Here is an 8,395-nt window from a genome sequence, read left to right as displayed (position 1 = left end):
ATCATTAAACGTTTACCTTAGATTGATTCTAGATGGATTGGAAGATCAAGATTGGTGCAAGAGAACTTGTGTAGCCAAGAATGATAGCCAAGAATGATGAGAGGAATGGTTGTAGAGAGAATGATTTGATGTGCCGTATCATTGAAATTGGTGAGAATGATTAGGGTTAAGGGGTTTTGTTTTATTTTCATTATTACCACTAAACACCCCTAAGTATCATCCTTTACACAAAACACACACACCACATATAATTTACAGTTTCATCACCAAGTTCATGTATTTGTCAAATCATTCGTAAAATAACACATAACCATGCACAAATTAGAATACACTTTATCAAATCACAACGTATACAGTTACAAAGCAAACAAATTGTGTAAGTAAGCAACTAAACAAATAGTGAACGTGCAATAAATGCGAAAGTGGAATCTCGGAAACTCGAGTTGTCACATATCCCACCTCAGAATATACTCCTGTATCCAGATTTCTATATTCAGTCTTACAGGTGAGTGTACACTAGTGATATCTGTAAACGGGTAAATGCGAAACCGTGAGAGCTCAGGTCAAAACTTTCGTTCAGCAGAGAGATGACGGTTCGACTTTCGGTGTGTCCCGTTTGGGGATCTTTTCTTCAACTGCCATTGATACATATCTTTCAATATTTCTCAATTTTTTAGCAGAGGGCTGGCTTTAAAAATTAAAGCTTTTGCAAAGTATTATACGAGGACTAGGCTATTGCTCCCGCAAAATCAGAAGTCCTAGTATAATACCCCAGATATCACCACGCACAAAGACCTAGTATGTCAGAAACAGAAAACCTTTCAACCAAGATTTCGGGGGTTACCCATATATCCGAGAGATGTTCCCCACAAGATAAGTAAGCATTCGAATTTATGTTTATATCTCGAAAACAATCTACTAAATGAGTAAAAACCTACTAACATATCGTCAGTGTGATCATTTATCACTTTTAGACTATCCAAATCTTTAGCATGTTGTGATAGTCCACTGATGTACTATCATTTCCTCTTTTTACAGCAAAACTCATTTTGGATTTTTCAATGTTTTTGGCTTTTTCTGGTTTTATCATGTTTTTGGATTTTTCAAATTTTTGAAATTTCTAAAAAAAATTTTACTCCCCCTAAAATCAAAATATATCTCAATTTTGATTTTCTGGGAAAATTTGAAAACAAACTGTACAAACTTGACAAACATGATGTGAAAAGCTTCAATTCTCAATCCACTTGGCATAGACAATCAGAACTCCCCCTCACAACAAACTATTTTCTCATTTTGATTTCAAAACACTTAAGTTTGTTTTAATCAAGATGATTTTTTTCGGAAAATAAGTTTTGTTGATTTTATAAACCACTTGTAGGTTAGGGGTTCATCATATTGTTCTCCAGTCATTTGAATGATAGTTAAATCAAGTTCAAGTCAAAGACCTTGATTAACTTCTTGAAAGACCAAACCTCTTTCTACCACTTGCAAGAATAAGATATAATAATATCAAGAAAATACCACTTGTAGGAAAATCAAGTACAAATTAATGTCCCTGATTTTACCACTTGTAAGTGCATTCATCAACCACTTGTAGATTGACATTCCACAGTTGTGAATTTCTCAGGAAAGATGCCGATTCCTACTCCTCCCTTACCAATCTGGAAGTTCTGGCTAATCCACAACCTATAAAATTTTAACAATTTCAAGTTTTTCTCAAAAAAAAATTTGTTAAGAAAGATGCCGATTCCTACTCCACGATTACAAACTTGGGAGCTCCAGCAAGTCAGGTTATTCAAACAAAGAATATATCCACCCAAGCCTGACCAGCCTTGGGTAATTCCGAGTCACCAACACTCGGTTTCTTTCCTTTCAACTTCTTTTCATAGAACTCTTTAACCCCTTTTACCTTCCCATCAATCATTTTTCCAAACATGTTTTGCACGGCGGGGTTAAAGGCCTTTTCAACATCAAATTCTTTCTTTTCAGAAAAGAATTGATTTGAAATCTCAACTTTACCAACCTTTTGTTTAAAATTTTCAGCCCTCAATGGTGGAAAATTTGCATCATCCATTGCAGGAACTGATTCCTCACATTTTGAAACAACCTGTGGCTCCTCTGACTTTGTGGAATCAGATTCATCGCAAGAAGATAGCTCCTCTGATTTTGATGAATCAGAATCATTGCTAAAACTATCACTAGATTTCTTAACAACCCATTTCTGGTTGTCAGAGTTCGCTCTTCTTTTATAAAATCTCTTTGAACATTCACCAACCTCAAACTTTGAATTTTTTAAAACAACAAACGGTTTGGTTGGTGATTCATTTTCAATCATTTTTTCTTTCATTTTACGTGACACTCCCTGTTTTGATTGTATTGCTTTGGAACAATCCTTCGCAATATGACTAACTTCGTTGCATTGAAAACAAGTTCTCGTTTCTTTCTTTTGCATAGCGTCACTGTTCATCTCATCTTGCTTCTTCCTAGCAAGGAATTCTTTATTTGTTTGCTTCCAGAAAGAACTTTTCATTTCTACTTCCGAGCTTGCACCTGAAACAAATACAGTTTTTGGTTTATAAATTTTCTTATTTTTATGATTTTCTAGTGGAATAAAACCTAAGCCTTTCTTTTTGAAATTACCGTTATGGTTTGGTTTCTTTTGAAAAGCAGAACCAGAACCGTAACCCTTTTTCTTGTTTTTTCTTTGTTTAACTCTTGAGGTGTATTTTTTAGGTTTTTCATTAAGATTTACGTCTTTTATTTCAGAAATATTAATTTCTGTTAGTTTGAAAACCTTTTTAATCATTTCAGGTTTAACACCTCTTATTGGAAATTCCTCATCAGAATATAATTTGTCAGAATCATTCAAAGTGTATGCCACTTTAAATGTTTCATCATTCAAATTAGATTTTGATAACAAGAATTCTTTATTATATACTCTTTTTCCCTATTTGCCGGTTTGACTCGGAGTGCTTGACTCAGACTTTGACTCTAACATAGACTCCGACTTTGACTCCTCTGTTTCATCGTTATCTAACACATGATCTACCACTTTCTTCATCAATTGAGATTGTTGATCAGTGTCAGACGATGTGAACGTGACATCAATGTTTTCTGGCAGATTAACTGATGATTCAGACTCCCACTTTAGATTGGTTGCCTTTTTTACTCTTTCTGAATTTGGATTTCTTGGCGAATATCCATTTTCAAGCGGGGGTGGACACTTGTTGTAACTGACACCTTGTTTCTTACCAGAATTCTTCACTATAGTGTCCTTCTTCTTTTCAGATGTCTTTTCTTCTGAGGTTTCTTCTTCGAAAGCCTTCATGCCTTCTATAGTTGGATAAATCCTGTCAATGACATAAGAAGTACATGAGTAACTTTTTAACAAACGATTTACTCTTTCTGTTTCAATTCTTTGAGTTTCCAGTTTTTGTTCCAGAACAACACACTTCTTGATGTAATTGTTGACAACTTTCTACTTAATCATGAAAGCTCCCTGAAGTGTCTTCATTGCTGTTGCCTGTTCTTCGCTTGTATCATTGTACATATTCATGGCTTTGTTCAGCACATCATAAGATTCCTTCAACCTGTTTATGTTGTGAATCAAAGTACTGTTTTGTTTCTTTATAGCTTCACAATTTTCACAAATCACTGGATTTTTCCTTGCATCAGCTTCTTCATCAATTTTGAAAGCTGGAACTTTTTTCACTTTTCTTCTCACCACTAGAACTTCTTCATCATCACTACTATCCGGTGTTTTGATCTTTTTCTTTTTCTTTTTAGCTTTTTCATCTTCACTATCACTTTATGCCATCTTTTTCAAGTGCTTTGCCATTCTTTTAGCATAATAATCATTATCATCATCACTATCTTCTTCAATTCGAGCAACAAAAGCTTTGTGACTTGAAGTTTTGTTAGGATCATAGTCATCCTAACTGAAGTTCTCCCAGCTAAACCATTCTGGTAATTTTTCATCATCTTGATTGATCAGACGCGCCTTACTGTCAGCTGAGATATATTTGTCCCAGCTGAAATTTTCCTGATTCACCAATCATGCTCTCTTTGAAGAATCCTCTATTACTTTTCTACCATGAGCCACTTCTGGTTCTTGTTGTTGTTGAGCAACTTGATGATAGATGGCCTTCCGATAGTAATCATTGTTGTTGAACGGATTTTGAGCTCCACTTGCTTCGCGATTAGTCCACTCCCTTTTGAAGTGTCCTTTTTCCCTGCAACGAAAACAAGTAACTTTAGATTTATCAAAGCCCAAATTAGAAACACATGCATCCCGGAAGTCATCTCTTCCTGTGATTTGTTTGAATTTCTCAGCTCTTCTTAACACGCTCGCCAAACACCATTTAATATCCATCAATTCCATCTCTTCAGCGTCAATCTAATCGTAATCCTCTTTTGTCAGCATTGGATTACCGATTCGTCCTGCCACTAAAATTCCATAGGACTTTAACACTGTTCCCAACAAAGACATATGGCTTTTAGCAACTTCTTCAGAATATTCCTGATCATTTTCAAGATTTAATACAATGTTGCATTGTAGCTTCTTCCCATTCTTAGTTGCTGAAATGTTCGGATCAAATGATGGATATGATGAAAAACTTGTGTTGCTGTTTGATCCTTCGGATGAACTTCCAGATGAAATCTTGGCATTGAAAGCAGTCTCAACCTTCGGTGACATGTTGGTAGATTTGTCATTCAAACCTACTTTGTAATAAAGCCCAATGTCTTGTTCACCATCAAAATCTTTCATTCTTGAAATCTTTCGTTGTTCCATCTCCTGAGCTTCAATTTTTTCAATGAACTTGCTCAGTGTCAGATTGCTAAACCCTTTCTTGTTCCTTAACATCATGAGGTACGTGCCCCAAGTCTCGTGTGGTAACGCATCTGCTAGCTTTTCAATCAACTCCTCGTTATCTTTATTGATGCTCACCCTCCTCATGTTTACCAACAAATTGCAGTAACTTTCAATTATCTGTTTTGTGCTCTCATTTTTCAAACCACGAAATAGATCAAACTCTTCAAAAGCGATTTCTTGTTCTTGATCATTTCTTGACTTCCAACAAACTTAGATCTTAATGCCTTCCAGATCGAATATGCACTCCCATTATGTTGCAATAAAACCATGATGTCTTCTTTCACATCTTGTTGTAGTAGACTTAACATCATTTTTTTCATTTTTGTATTTCTTTTTATCAACAGCACTCATATCTTTATTAGCAATCGCCTCTTCATCATCATTCGTCGGTCTAACATATTGTGTCTCAACACATTCCCAAGCGTCCAAATAATTTGCTTGAACCCAGTTTTCAAAACGTCCTTCCCAACCTTTATACTCCTCAATGTTCATGAGCTTAGGCGGTTTTTGCATAGTCCCCTTTTCATTTTCCAACATTGTCTGCTGGGTAACTGTGATCAGGGTAGCAAAGGCGTTATAAAATTCCTCTTCCATGTTTCTGTTTTCCAAATTTCACAAAACAGATTGTTCAAACGGAATTACTTTCAAAACGGAATTCTCTTCAAACGGAATTACACAAACCAAATGAAATTACTTCAAATGGAATTCTCTTTCAAGCGAAATTATCTTTGAAACGGGAATAGCCAATCCAAACGAAATTAACTTTGGAACGAAATTACCCTAATTTCGTTTGAAGTTGCACTCTTTCAAACAGAATTCTAATTCCGTGCGAGATTACCAAACGGAATTAGACCATTGAAGCGGAATTACTAATTCTGTGTGAAATAGTTCAAACGGAATCACAATATGGTGCGGAATTAACTAATTCCGTGTGAGATTTCAAACGGAATTAACTTTTGAAACGAGATTACCCCCTAGTTCCCTGCGAAATTAAGCTGACGTCAACATCTCGATGTGAAAATTGTCAAATTGGTCAAGATTTAGGCCGTTTTTAGTTCTGAAACTTTCTAGGGTTTGTTAAAACAGTAAAGCGCACATGATGTTTGAAAATCAATACATTTTGACCGTGAAATCAAGTTTAATTTGAAAAAGAAGGTGTAGAAATCAGAATTTGCAGCTGAATTGGTATGAACTCTTCCTCCTGAGCTCTGATACCACTTGTAGGATATTTTGCGGACCCGAACGAGTCGTTCATAAGAGTTTATGCTCAATACAAAAGGCGGAAACAGTCGTATTGAGGTCAATTCAGCACGATATACTCATTAATTGTCGATAATATTGATTTGATGACAATTTACAGCGAGACGACACTTCGGCAGCAGTTCGGCACTGAAACCGGAATCTTTACAAGTGATTTCGTTTGAAGGCTATATATAGGGGTTTAATTCCGTTTGAAAGGTTCCAAGCGGAATTAGAATCCCACGCGGAATCTAATTCCGCACGAAATTACATACTTGGCCTTTTCAAGCAGAATTACCCTCCCATGCGAAATTACTTGTTTTCTCGAACTACGTGCCCTGATCTAACATTCTAAGTACAAGACTTGATACAAGACGAAGTCGACAGACGCATGCACCAACACACTGCTTCTGCCCAAAAATTGACTGGTAATTCCGAATCAGCAAGCATCGTCCTGGCCGTTTCAATTAGCGTCCTGTTCTTTCGTTCGGCTACTCCATTTTGTTGTGGAGTGTAAGGAGCACTAAATTCTTGCAATATACCTCTCTCATCACAATACTCTTCCATCTTGTTGTTCTTAAAATCTGTACCGTTGTCACTCCTGATTCTTCTGATTCGAGCTTGGTACAAGTTCTCAATTTTTTTGAACAACGCCAACAGACTTTCAAATGTCTCATCTTTAGTCTTCAGAAATGATACCCACGAAAATCTGGAGTAGTCGACAGTTACTATGAGACAGTTAATCACCAGTTATGTTTTTGACGTTTACTGGACCAAAAAGATCCATATGAAGTCTCTCTAACGGTCTCAAAACTGAGTTGACTTTGTTTTGAGGATGTGATTTCTTCTTTTGCTTACCTTTGATGCCACTAATGCACTCCCCCTCCAGATGGAAACCTTTCAAATGAACACCGTTTACTAAGTTATTTTGTACCAAGTAGTTCATTTTTTTCAAGTGAATATGGCCCATCTTTCGATGCCATAAACGTGACTCTTTTTCTATGGCTCGTGACATTAAGCAGTGAGTCTGACCCATGGTAGTAGTAGCTACACTCATATCCAACACGTACAGATCATTGACTCTGGATGCTCTCATGATTATCCACTCTTCAGGAACAACAAACACTGGTTTCAAAATCAAACATTCTTTGTCTGTAAAGTGCGTTGTATACAAGCGATCACAGATTTGAGAGATGCTCAGAAGATTGTTTTCAAGCTCGGCGATATAGTTCACTCTTTCAAACGTAACAGTGCCATTAGATAGAGTTCCTTCACCAACTATTCGACCACCTTGATTACCTGCAAACCCTACATATCCTCCATTAAACCCTCTAACATCGTATAATAGGGTCTTCTCTCCCATCATATGCCGAGATGCTCTGCTATCCATAATCCAACGTGAAACAGATCTTGGAAGCTCCTGCACATTTCAAAAACACTTAGTTAGATTTTGATGCCACCCAAGCCTCTTTGGACTCGGGTAACTTGACATTGATGTGAGTTTTTGCAATGTTTAGTGGCGGAAAATTCTTGTCATTCATCTTTAAGCTCTCTTCAGACCCAATCTCAACCTCTTTATATATAAAGAAATCCTTTTTCGGAGGTTGACCAGATGATTGGTCTTTCTTTACCACATACTTCTTTCCAGAAGTTGACTTTTGTTTTTCAAGTTTCTCATAGAAATCCAAAGGTACATACATCTTCTTTGTTGAAGATGATGATTTTGCAGTCTCAGACACCTTTGGTTTTGGAGAACTTGTTTTCTTTTCTTTAGATTTTGGCTTCCAAGTTTGTTGAGATGAAGCAACCTTTTTGTAAAAATTGTCATTTTTAGTTACCACATTCTTTACAGGTTCAGTTTTGAATTTGATGTTTTCATTTTTCAAACTTTCTTCTCAACATTCATTGGAGCTTTTCCTTTTGCCTCAACTTTCTTTTTCTGACTCTCAACAACTTCAGACTTAGGCTTTAAGTTGGTGCACTTTCGTGCAATGTGTCCAACTTTGTTACACTTGAATCATGTACGAGTATCAACTACTCAACTTGTGCCTTCAGTCTGAGGCTGTGAGGCCTTCTTCCCAAAGAACTCTTCATTTTTCAGATTCTTGCTCAGAAAGTGAGCTTGAACTTGAACTTTTCACAAAAACCTTTTTCTCGACAAACTTTTTGTTTTGAAAGTTCTTTCTTTGATTGTTCTTACCACCCTGATAACCACCCGACCATCTGTTTTGGTTGTTGTTATAAAAACGCGGAGGCACAACAGGTTTTTTATAGTAAGATTTA

The sequence above is a fragment of the Helianthus annuus genome, chromosome 1, assembly GCF_002127325.2.
Source record: "Helianthus annuus cultivar XRQ/B chromosome 1, HanXRQr2.0-SUNRISE, whole genome shotgun sequence".
In the NCBI taxonomy this organism is placed as follows: domain Eukaryota; kingdom Viridiplantae; phylum Streptophyta; class Magnoliopsida; order Asterales; family Asteraceae; genus Helianthus; species Helianthus annuus.
Note: the sequence above shows the minus strand (reverse complement) of the source record.